This window comes from Canis lupus, chromosome 6, assembly GCF_003254725.2.
Source record: "Canis lupus dingo isolate Sandy chromosome 6, ASM325472v2, whole genome shotgun sequence".
NCBI lineage: Eukaryota > Metazoa > Chordata > Mammalia > Carnivora > Canidae > Canis > Canis lupus.
In genome coordinates this window covers 57,082,026-57,093,784 of record NC_064248.1, presented here as the reverse complement: position 1 = coordinate 57,093,784, position 11,759 = coordinate 57,082,026, and the positions used below count along the sequence as shown (strand labels likewise).

Sequence of the window (11,759 nt, the reverse complement as noted above, 5' to 3'; positions counted from 1 at the left end):
AACATGGAAAAATGCCTATGATACAATGATAAATGGGGGGAAGAACAGGTACTTATAAAAAGTTGGTAAAGACATTGCACAAATCAAGCCTGATTTAAACTAACATGTAACTTTTCAGACATCAATTTCACAACTTAATAAGTTCTAACTATTAGAAATTTGGGCAAAGAAAACCATTCTTAAAAAAAAAAAAACCACTCTTCCAGCCCTCTCTAAATTTTTAGTTTTTCTTTATTTGACTTTTTCAAATACATGTAAAAACAAAGTTAGCAAGCTGGTTTTATCCTGATCACTATGTTCACCCTAAACTTGAATCTTATAAACATGGCTCAACATGATAACACAATTCCCTTTAGCCTCATCCCTTTTTAGGGAAGCTGTTCTCATTTCTCCAGCTGTAAGATTTATGGGGGACATTTGACTTTGTGCACTCTTTGCAGTTTCATCGGCAACGTGATTTCTCCAGTGAATTAATTTTTTCTTGTGGCAAAAGGAAGAAATATTCAGACTTGCTGTTAAATGTTGATTCTAGAAAGTGATCGTAAGGGATATTATTCTAAGCTTTTCCAGAATTCCCTGAGATAATAATTGATGATTTGGGGTCCTTGCCTGGCCTGGAGAAGGGGGCTTGGGGTAAAATGGAAAAATTGAAACGAAGCTAAGAAATGACCATTTAATAATAGAGATACATCCGATAGTGAAACAAAACACGTGAGTGACAGGTTGGAAATATAAAGATGGCCTCAGAGGCTTTTAAAAATTCAAGATAGAGGAGAGGCTTGTAGTATAATATGGATGTGACATTCAGACTTCTGAAAGGTACACATGAGGGTGTTTCTCCCACCCGGATTTTTGCCACCTGTAGTCACTATTTGCCACCCCCTCCCACTGAGGACTGAGCAGACTGTGAGTCTTCCTGTAAACTCTGTCTGGTTCCAGGTTAGTGTTTCATTTAGAGAAAATGAGGGTGTTGAGCATTAAGAACAGAGCCCAGATGGCGTCATCGTGAAATATGGCACCAGCTGTGCTGCTCAGGGCTTTATTCAGAACCAGGGAAATGCTGTATCCTGTTGGGGCCACACTGCATTCTGTGAGGGAAAATCAAGTGACCTCCACCTTTCCCCACGCCCATCTCTGCTTTCTGGTGAGGATGTGTTTTAAGCCTGTCTCTGAGATTGGTTTAAACGTGCTTTTATTAAACTAACTGGGAATATGTCACTAGTTGTTGCTTCAAAAACTACAGATTTCCTTTTTTTTTTTTCTTTTTGGGAAAAGTCCTAACCTGCCTGCAGCTTGATTCCTTTCAAGCCCGCCTTACTTTTCTTTGGAAGCCTCGGGTTGTGGTTAAAGGCACTGCTCATTCCCCTTAGCCTAAAGTCCAATTTGAGTCCAGCAACATACTGTTTAAAAACCTCAAACTTTGTTTACTTGTGTGACCTGAGGGTTTTCACCTGCTTTTCTTTCCTCCGAGGCCTCAAGGGTAGGTGCATGAGGTATAGACTGGAAGCGAAGTACGATACAGGATTGCAGCATATTCTGTACAAGACTGTCCAGAGGCACATCTGCTTGTCATTGCAAAAATCAGAAGCCTTTTGTATAAAGCACAGCGATGCATTAGGTTACCTGCAGGAATACCACGGATAGAGCTCGAGACCGGTTAGTTCAAGTGGCATATGGCACACCATTTTCCACTTCAAATTACAGAAGCATTTCTGTGAAATCCACGGTACACCATAAATGCAGTTTCATGAACATCCCTTATATACAGATCTTTCCTGTTGGGTGTGTTCTGGACACAGAAGCTGTGGGTGGACCTCAAAGCAGAACCTCAGCTCTGAGCCAGTTATGACGCTGCTGCCAGACTCATGGGGCTGAGGCCAATTTTCATGGTAAAGGGAGACCTGCACTGGCAGTCCCAGAGGAGAAGGCAGTCAGCACCGACTTCTCTGTTCAACAGTTGTTTACCACTCACATTTCCTGAGGACCCACACTGGGCTGAGGGCCAACTTTGGTACTGTGTTTACACTTATAATACAGTGAAGGAACTGGGAGGAGACTCCCTGAGAAACATGAACAACGGGAACCCAGGGACACAGAAGGAAACTGAGGCAGCGATCTGCAAATGTCTAATGTGAGACTTGGACTCAGAGCCACATTTCCAGAGCTTGGGTGTGCTCAAGTCCCAAGTCACTTTTTAGGAGGGTAAGTGTGAACCTGGTGGCGTGGGTGGATGGCCACAGGATCTCCTGAGAGCACAATCCTGAGAATCCAGACTGTGTGAAATCCTTCCTGGTTGTGCCCCAACCCACTTATGAGTTTGGCAAGGTTGCTTTCTTTTCTTTTCTTTTCTTTTCTTTTCTTTCTTTCTTTCTTTCTTTCTTTCTTTCTTTCTTTCTTTCTTTCTTTCTTTTTCTTTCTTCTTTCTTTCTTTTTTTTTTTTGCTTTATTTCTCTCTGCCTGTTTCACATGGTGGCACCATCAAAGGCTTATGATAATAAAAGTTTCCTGTAAACTTTTTAAAAAGATCAAATAAAAACTACATGGAAAAAAGCAAAGTCGGTGATTTAGGCTTTGCTTAGAATACATAGCATATTTAAGAAAAAAAAAAAGCCAATGTTTTATCTTCTCGAGAAGCTTATCCTCCACACAGCCATGAAAGGAGTTTCTAAAACAGCCATCAAATCATTCAGCTTCCCTGCTTCAGGTCCATCACCGGCTGACTGTCGCCCCCAGAATGCAAGGCGGGTTTCTTGGCTCTGCCGTCCAGACCCTCTTGGATCCCGCCCTGCCCGCCTCTCTGGAGTCAGCTCCCACCCCCTCAGTCCCATACACCCTGCCTTCAGGGGCTTCCAATGACTGTCTCCAGAAGGGTGATAGGACCCCACTGCTATGGTGACAGTGGCAGTGCATCAGAAGACTAAGGTGGTAAGAGGCCTCATCAGACCACCCACCCATGGCCAACTGCACAACAACCCGGGAGACCGTGTCCTTGGCCACCCTGGGCGGTATTTACACCAAGAGTCAGGGTTTCTCCACTGATCTTTGCCAGATGTTTGCTCTTATCTCCTCATCCTTATTCTGGACTCCACTTTCCTGGAACTCTCTGACTTTGTCCATGAGCTCTGCAAAGGGCACAGATTTGTCTGTATGGAGCCTGAAAAACATGGAAACGGGTAGTGAGTGAGCTGCTGCCAGCAGATTGCCAAGGGCAGAGATGCACAGAGGTGCTGGGTGACCACGGCAGGGAGGCCACCCGGCATCCATCCAGCCTTCTCTCGGCTGCTCCCTCGGGGTTGTGCAGCTGCCACAATTACTGCATTTACTTTCTGGGGCAGAGTTATCTTGCTCGTCTTTCTCCAGGCCTCCCACTGAATTGGTCTTGCGAGCTCTGCCCTAGGAGTGTTAGGTTCTCTCTGGACGGCCCGGCTGCCTAGTTGCCCACAACCCCCAGTCGCATCATGATTCCATCCTGGACGGAGCTAAGGGCACCTCACCAGGCCAACAAGAGAGTGGCCATGACTTCTCACCCTCCATTCAGGCAGAGAATGAAACAAGAACCCAAGTGATTGCCACAGTCTTACTCCGGGAAGGTACTGGGCCAGCTTTTCATCCTCTCTCTCAACCTCCCATGAAGCTCTTGTCCTCATTTTTCAGAGGTCGAGGCTAAAATTCAGGCTCAGTAATCTGCTTGAAATTATAAACAAAGAAAGGAACAGAGCTGAAATTTCAAACCAGGTCTAATTCCAAAGACGGCTGGCTTCCACTACGCTTATTATTTGTGCTTACCATGGGCTCCTTTTCTAGGGACTTTACTTGTAACAACTCATTTAAGCCTCACAACATCTCTAAGAGGGAGGGACTCTGCATCTTAAGAGGAACAATTCAGGCCCAGAGACGTTAAGTTACTTGCCTAACATCACACAGCTAGTAAAGGGCAAGGACAAGATTCAGCCTGGCTGGGACACCTGGGTGGCTCGGCGGTTGAGCACCTGCCTTTGGCTCAGGGTGTGATCCTGGAGTCTCAGGATCAAATCCCACATCAGGCTCCCTGCATGAAGCCTGTTTCTCTCTCTCTGCCTATGTCTCTGCTCCTCTCTCTCTCTTTCTCTCTCTCTCTCTCATGAATAAATAAACCAAATCTTAAAAAAAAAAAAAAAGTTTCAGCCTGGCAGCCTGGCTCCAGAGGCTGTGCGCCTCACTCCTCTGAACCACAGCCTCCCCACGCTCCAGCACCCTAAGGTGGTCAGCACAGCCAACATTCCTCGCACGTCTGTCTTAGGCGGGCACAGCGTGAAAGCACTGAGAGAGGAACCTAAAGGGATTTCTGTCCTTGCACTCAGGGAGCTTACAAAGTTCAACTAATGGGTCAAGGGGGCATGAGGCCTTTACAAAGATATCCTGAGGGTCACGTCCACCCACATTGCCAGGTTTACTTTCAAAAACTATAGCAGAGCTGCTATTTGGAAATCTTTACAATGCACAGGCCTCCATGCTGTCAGGGGAGGCTGAGAAATAGCAAAAGCCTGTCTTTGGCTTTATCTCCTTAGATAGAGGAGAAATCCACAGTTATGTGGGATCTTAGGAGAGCCAAGCTTCTGACACTGTGCAGCTCTGCCTGCAGTGAAAGGTGGTGGCGGGAGCAGAGGATGACCATAGAGGCTTGACCAAGGAGGGCAGCTCGGCAGCAAACAAGGAAGCCCTGTGCCTCCAGCCTACGCCTGAATCTTCCATGGGGATCTAGAAGGCTTTGTCTAGGCATCTGTTCAACGTCTTCCCTCCTTCTGGGCGAAGTTAGGGCTGAGTCAAGGACTGGGAGCTGTTTGGGCCAGGAACACTGGTTTCTGCATCATTCTCCGCAGGGTTCTCTTGCACAGCCTCTGGCTCATTAGCGCATGGTCAGTTAAGAACACAAGCTTTGGAGCCAGACCAAGTGGGAATTGGGCTATGAGAGCTAGGGTGAGTTCCTGAATCCCCTATGCCTGTAGATACTTTCCCATAAAATGAGGCTCATAACAGTCCCCACCTCGCGGGGCTGTGCTGAGGGTGAGACTCCACAGAACTTTATAGGGATCTCTGTTGTGACACTCATCCCTACTGGGCAGCAACTGTGTCTGTCCCCTCATCTAGACCATGAACTTTCGGCGGAGGGCAGAGCCTTATCCATGTGCCGACACACAGGCATTGTTGGTATTGGCTGGAATAACTGCCGTTTGGCCTTACAAGTTTCCCTACGCTCTGGTCCCACCAGCTGTGACTGGAGGCCCTAATGGGGGTGTCTGGCCCTTCCAGGGAATGCTTCCCTGTGAAGGCCCTCACTGCTAGCACATGGGCCTACATCCAGCAGTGCAACCCAGGAACTCAAACTCTGAGCTGGGTTTCCGGAGCAGGTCAGCAGGAGATACGTAGACTCTTACTTCCTTGACCTTCTGATTGCTCAGCCTCTCTCACTTCTCTGTATTACAACAATTAATCTCTACATTTTTTTTCCTGTCCTCCAATTATTCTTATACAGTAGCACTTCTCAAAGTTTAACATGCATACAAGCCAACCGGAGATCCTGTAGGAATGCAGCCAAGGTGCTGCATTCCTAACAAGCTCATGGGAGATGCAGGCACACTGGTCCTGCAGCAAGGCTGTGCCCTGCTCCCAGGACAATCTTCCTCCTGCAAAACTATGATCATGTCACTTGAATGGACTTGAACAGATCTTTCACCTGAACATATACGAAAGGCAAATGAACCCATGGAAAGACAGCATTAGTCATTAGGGAAATGCACTTTAAAACCACAACCTTTAATGTACCTATTTGAAGACTTAAAAATAAAAATGCAATACCAAGTGCTGGTGAGGATGCACGATAACTGGAACTCCCATACTCTGCTGGGGAGAAACCAAGATATTATAGCTACTTTGGAAAATAGTTTGGCAAGGTTGTCTTTTAAATAAAGATAAATACACACTATATTTGACATAGCAATCTTACTCTTACATTTGCCCAAATGAACTGAAAATTCGTTCACACAAAAACCTGTGCACGACTGCTGTTAGTGAGTCTATGCATAACCACCACAACATGGAAATAACCCAGAAGTCCTTCAATTGATGAGTGGCTGAACTCCTTGTGTCACATCTACACAACAGAATAATGGTGAGCAAAAAAAGGAACAAACTATTGACTTACAAAAACCTGGATGAATCTCAGGTGTGGTATTCCAGGTAAGAGAAGCTGGACTCAGGAAGCTACTTGTTGTATGATTCCATGTATAAGACAATCTGGAAAAGGAAAAACTACAAAGACAGAAAACACATTAGTGCTTATAAGGGGCTGGTATGGGGGAAGGGTTTCCTGCAAAAAGACAAGAAAATTTTGTGGAATGATGAGAATGTTCTGTAGCTTGGTTGCGGTGGTATTTACATGACTATATGCATTTGCAAATGTCAGAATGCCAAAAAGGATGAAGTTTACCGCATGGATGTCATACCTCAAAAGCAACTGACTGCGGCCAAAAAACTTTTCATGGTTCCCATTTGCCCAAGAAATTAAAGTCCAAGCTCCAGAACCCCTTATCCTTTCTAACTAATTGTACTATTCATTTTCTTAAATGCTGGCTAAACTTTCCCGCCACTCAAATGTTCCCTGGGTTTTCTTCTCTTGGTCTCTCTCATCTCCTGGAATAGCCTCTTCTTTTACAGAACAGGTACATAATAGACATTGAATTAATAGTCCTTGATTTCCCATTGACCAAAAAATGGCACCATAGAAAGATAAACCTGCAAGGGCCAGTTGGAATGAAGCCGAGGTGCTGCATTTCTAACCAGCTCCTTTCTCTCCCAGGAGCTCGGTCTTCTGTAAGGGTTTGTTTGCTGAGGTTGATTCTTTGGAGTAGGCAAAGCAGCGCAAACAAACCCCCAGTGTGCTCAACCCCTGGGAGCAGTTTGCAGCCTTGGAAAGGGCCTGCCTTGGCACACATCTCACTGGCTTAGGACCCTCCAGACTCCCCACTGCCAGGCCCAGGTAGGAGGGAGGCCAGGGTGCTGACAGGAGGCCTGCGGTGGTGTCACCCAGCTGGCGGCAGTGATTGATTCCCCTGTCCTCACTCACTTGTTAGCAGTAGGGCAGCTCACGTCCCCACATCCTGCCTGCCTGGAGGGGGGCTGGAGGGGGAATAAAAGGGGAGGAGGCGCTCTCCGGGGCAGGGCCATCCTTCCAGTGCTGCCCCCCCCCACCCCCAGCCCCTTACCATTCCCGCAGCCCACCCCACAGACTCCCAGGAGGGAGATGGATTCTGAGAGCTGACCCCACGGTTGGCACCGAGGTGCTGGCTGAGGGTCCCAACTCAGAACCTCACATCTTTGAGCCTCCACTACTGAGATAAGCCTTAAAGGAGATTCACACAGACACCTATCCATACAAATACACATGTGGGAAAAAATTATATTCTTGATAACTGTCTTTGGCCACAAGCCCCCAGATGGTCTTCAGATGAGCTAGGAGGAGCCAGGTTTTTTTGCAGGCTACAGAGAGATCTAGAGCCTTAGTGAAAATCTGGCTGAGGGTGAATGGCACCTTCATCTTAGCCCTCTAGATGTTCCCATTCTTGAGGAAAGGAAAGATAAACAAAGGGGGGAGGCTGTTTCCCCATTGAGGGTCCCTCTGACAACCCAGCCCCACTGCATCTTTGCTCCATCAGGAGGTCGAGCATCTCTTTCCTGGCTGGGAGGAGGTGAGAAAGGGTCCGAGGGTTCCCCTGGGGTCCAAAGATGGTGACACAGACAAATTTTTTTAAACCTGCAACATGTACATAGACTCCCTGCCAGGGCCAGTTCCCTAATTTGTGGGCCCCAGTACAAGATGAAAATGTCACTTAAAAAGCAGAGAAAAAACAATGCCTTTGAAAGTAGTAAAATATAAACCTTGTTCATTTCATCTGTGGTCTCTGTTCACCAAGGTGTTTTTTATTTGCTATAGAGCATTCCAGATAAAAAAAAAATTAACATTATTATTAGCATGGATTTTACCGTGATCTCTATATTGCACAATGCCTGTTTTATATACAAAAATAAAGCATTTAACTCATGTAGAATCACTGAGGTTATGCAGTTTGTATTTCATAGCTTGTGTACGCCTATGTACCTCCTTCTTACTGAGCAGTAGGATACTGCACAAAACTAACACAATTGTTTTTATTTCCCATTTTGCTTTGCACGTGTCCTACCAGCACTCTGCTTTCAGCTTACTGATGAATAGGAAGGATTGAAAGGAAGGCATGGGGTGGCTCAGGTGGTTAAGCATCTGACTCTTGATTTGGCTCAGGTCATGATCTTAGGGCTGTGATCTCAGGGTAGCAATCTCAAGGTCACGGGTTAGAGGCCCACATCTGGCTACGTGCTGAGTATAAAGCCTGCTTGAGATTCTCTATCTCCCTCTCCCTCTGCCCCTCCCCTACTCACACTCGCTCTCAATCTCTCTAAAAAAAATTAAAATAAAAAAACAACAACAAAGGACTGAAAGGAAAAGGAAGCTCCTCTTTCCTTTCCTCCTATAGCTTCTTTTCTTCCTCTTCCCACCTTCGGGGAAGGCCCCCATCCTGCCCCTGGATGCCATCCTGTCTTGTCTTCTTAGAGTGGCTTTCCTGTGAGAAGGCTGATGTCTGCACAGTGTGAAGAGGCCCTGGACCCTCCCAGAGCTTCAGGCCTTCCAGATGCCCAGGAACCTCCACACTGGCCACTTTTGAATGGAATGCTCTCCCCAATTCTGTCTCATATTTTTTCATTTAAAAAGTAGTATGATAATTAGCATGGTTGAGCATTTATTATACTGGACGCACAGCCATACAGCCATACACAATCAGAACGGCTTGTGGCCCTGTGTCTCTTCGAGTCCTCAGTGAAAGAAGTCTATAGTCTCTCCGCAGAAAGCTCAGACAGCAGTTCATCCAGCTGGGCTCTGAGGCAGGGGAATGGGGGCATAGGACATAATCGTGGCTGATCCCTGCTTTCTTCTCCCTCTGAATGGGACTCTGATGCTTCTTTGACCTCCTTCCATTCTCTGAAAGGCCCACATGTAAATCGACCCCAGGAGTCCTCCCTACCATTAAGTGAGACAAATTTAAGGATAATAAAAACTTAGGCTAAAGGTCTAAGTGATCTTAGGCTAAATTATCACATATACACACCCAACAAAAGGACACTCTCACAGTTTACTGAGAATCATTTCACTCTCTCCCTTCCGAGGCCGCTGATGAACATTGTGGGTGTTCTACAGGAACCATGCACCCCTGCCCTCAGGTATTCTCTATCACATCTTGATGGGATAGTTTCCTTATTACACTTACCACTATAATTTATTATTGGCCTACTTATTATCTCTCTCGCATCATCCTGGAATGCCAGTTCCACGAGAATGAGGTCCTCATCTGCCATGTTCCCTGCTGTAACCCAAGAGCACATAGTGCTATACAACCGATATGCATTAGATGAACAAATGGATGAATGAATAAGTGGCATATTTTTTTTTTTTTTGCTTTTGTTACCTTCACTTAGCACCTGCACTACTCATGTGCCCTCTAGACTCTCAAAAGTCAAATTCCATAAGTCACTCAGAGGGTCAAATCCTTCAGACACCAAGACATTCAAAAGGGATGGGACCATATGATTTATCCCTTTAGGAGGGCAAAGGAGTGGGATTTTTACTATGGCCAGCATGTGGTCAATGGATCAGAAGAGCTTTCAGCTGATGTGAGAGATACCTGGGACACCATGAAAACAACCAGCAGCAACCCCACATCTCTCCCCTCCTGCTCGCAAGGCACCTTGCCATCCCACCTTTTCCGAAACCTTTAGCCACATGTTGCCATCTTGTGACTCCTTTTACCCTTCCAGCTTGCTCTTGGGGTTCATTTGGTTAGGGTGTTTGAGTGAGGATAAACAGGACCTTTTGCTCTAAGGGTACAAATGTGGGCAAGCAGAGCTCGGCTACCAGCAGGTGCTGGAGTTCCTGAGCAGGTTCTGACTGCTTATCCCCAAATGTGGACCAGCTCCAGGCAGAGAGGGGCAGCATGGCAGGGAAGCAGCCCCTCACAGGACTGGCTGCGCTACAGTGCAGGTTAAGAATGTGAGATGCGAGACATTTCTCCAAAAAAGACATAGACGTGGCCAACAGACACATGAAAAAAACGCTCAACATTACTCAGCAACAGGGAACTACAAATCAAGACCACAATGAGATACCATCTCACACAGGTCAGAATGGCTAAAATTAACAAGTCAGGAAACAACAAATATTGGCGAGGATGTGGAGAAAGGGGAACACTCTTACACTGCCAGTGGGAATGCAAGCTGGTGCAACCACTCTGGAAAACAGTGTGGAGGGTCCTCAAAAAAGTTGAAAATAGGGCCACCCTATGATCCAGCAATTGCACTACTAGGTATTTACCCCAAAGATACAGATGTAGTGATCAGAAGGGGCACCTGCACCCCAATGTTTATAGCAGCAATGTCCTCAATAGCCAAACTATGGAAACAGCCCAGATGTCCAGATGTCCATTGACAGATGAATGGATGAAGAAGAGGTGGTATTTATATACAATGGACTACTACTCAGCCATAAAAAAAAGAAAGAAAGAAAGAAAGAAAGAAAGAAAGAAAGAAAGAAAGAAAGAAAGAAGAAAGAAAGAAAAAAAGAAAGAAATCTTGCCATTTGCAATGACATGGATGGAACTAGAGGGTATTATGCTAAGTGAAATAAATCAATCAGAAAAAGACAATTATCAAATAATTCCACTCACATACCAAAACAGGTATCATAGGGGAAGGGAGGGAAAAATAAAACAAGAAGAAATCAGAGAGGGAGACAGACCATAGAGACTCTGGTTTTTTAAATGATTTTACTTATTTATTTGAGAGAGAGATCACAAGCAGAGAGGAGGGGTACAGGGAGAAGCAGATTCCCTGCCAAGCAGGAAGCGGGATGCAGGACTCAATCCCAGGACGCTGAGATCATGACCTGAGCCAAAGGTAGACACTGAACTGACTGAGCCACCCAGGCAGCCAGGAGACTTTTATTTTTTTTTAATTATTTTATTTTTTATTTTGAGACTCTTAATCCTAGGTAACAAACTGAGGGTTGCTGGAGGGGAGGGAGTGGGGAGGATGAGGTAACTGGGTGATGGGCATTAAGGAGGGCACATGACGTAATGAAAACTGGGTGTTATATAAGACTAATGAATCACTGAACTGTATCTCTAAAACTAATACTACACTATATGTTAATTAATTGAATTTACATTAAGAAATGATAATCCTTAAAACAAAAAAGAAAGAATTTGAGTTACAGAGGCTCAGTAAGTTAAGTGACTGCCTTCAGCTCCGTCATGATCCCAGAGTCCTGGGATCCAGCCCCACGTTGGGCTCCCTGCTCAGTGGGGGGGCTCTGCTTGTCCCTCTCTCCGTCCCCCTGCTTGTGCTCACTCTCCCTGTCTCTCTCCAATAAATAAGTAACATCTTTTTTAAAACAAAGAATGTGAGTTATGCTGCCTTTATGAACAAAGCATATGACTTGACTTTATTGGTTGATCTGGGGACTAATCAGCTCAAGGATATGAAGGGGAAGTTTGCAGCTGTGACCGACAATCCTTGGCCTGCATCCCCTGGACTCAACTCACGTCATCAGCACTTGACTTCAGTGCACAGTTTGCGTATGTTGGTAGAAGATCCAGAGTCTTCCCCCTAAGTTTCCAAAATAAACAATTTCTAAGTGT

General features: G+C 45.7%; 1 long non-coding RNA gene across 4 annotated transcripts in view; it reads right to left on the bottom strand.

Annotated features, from left to right (window-relative positions):
* Window positions 1–213: 213 nt before the first annotated feature.
* Window positions 214–11,759, bottom strand: part of LOC112640888 (uncharacterized) — a 49,346-nt gene continuing 37,800 nt past the window's right edge. For 3 of the 4 annotated variants that reach the window (XR_004816881.2, XR_004816882.2, XR_003124321.3), the window contains 3 exons: window positions 11,664–11,727; window positions 6,182–6,288; window positions 214–3,154 (listed from right to left, as the gene is read on the bottom strand). This is a non-coding gene — a long non-coding RNA (uncharacterized LOC112640888). The remainder of the gene's footprint in view (window positions 3,155–6,181; window positions 6,289–11,663; window positions 11,728–11,759) is intronic. The other variant, XR_004816880.2, reaches the window with a different exon arrangement.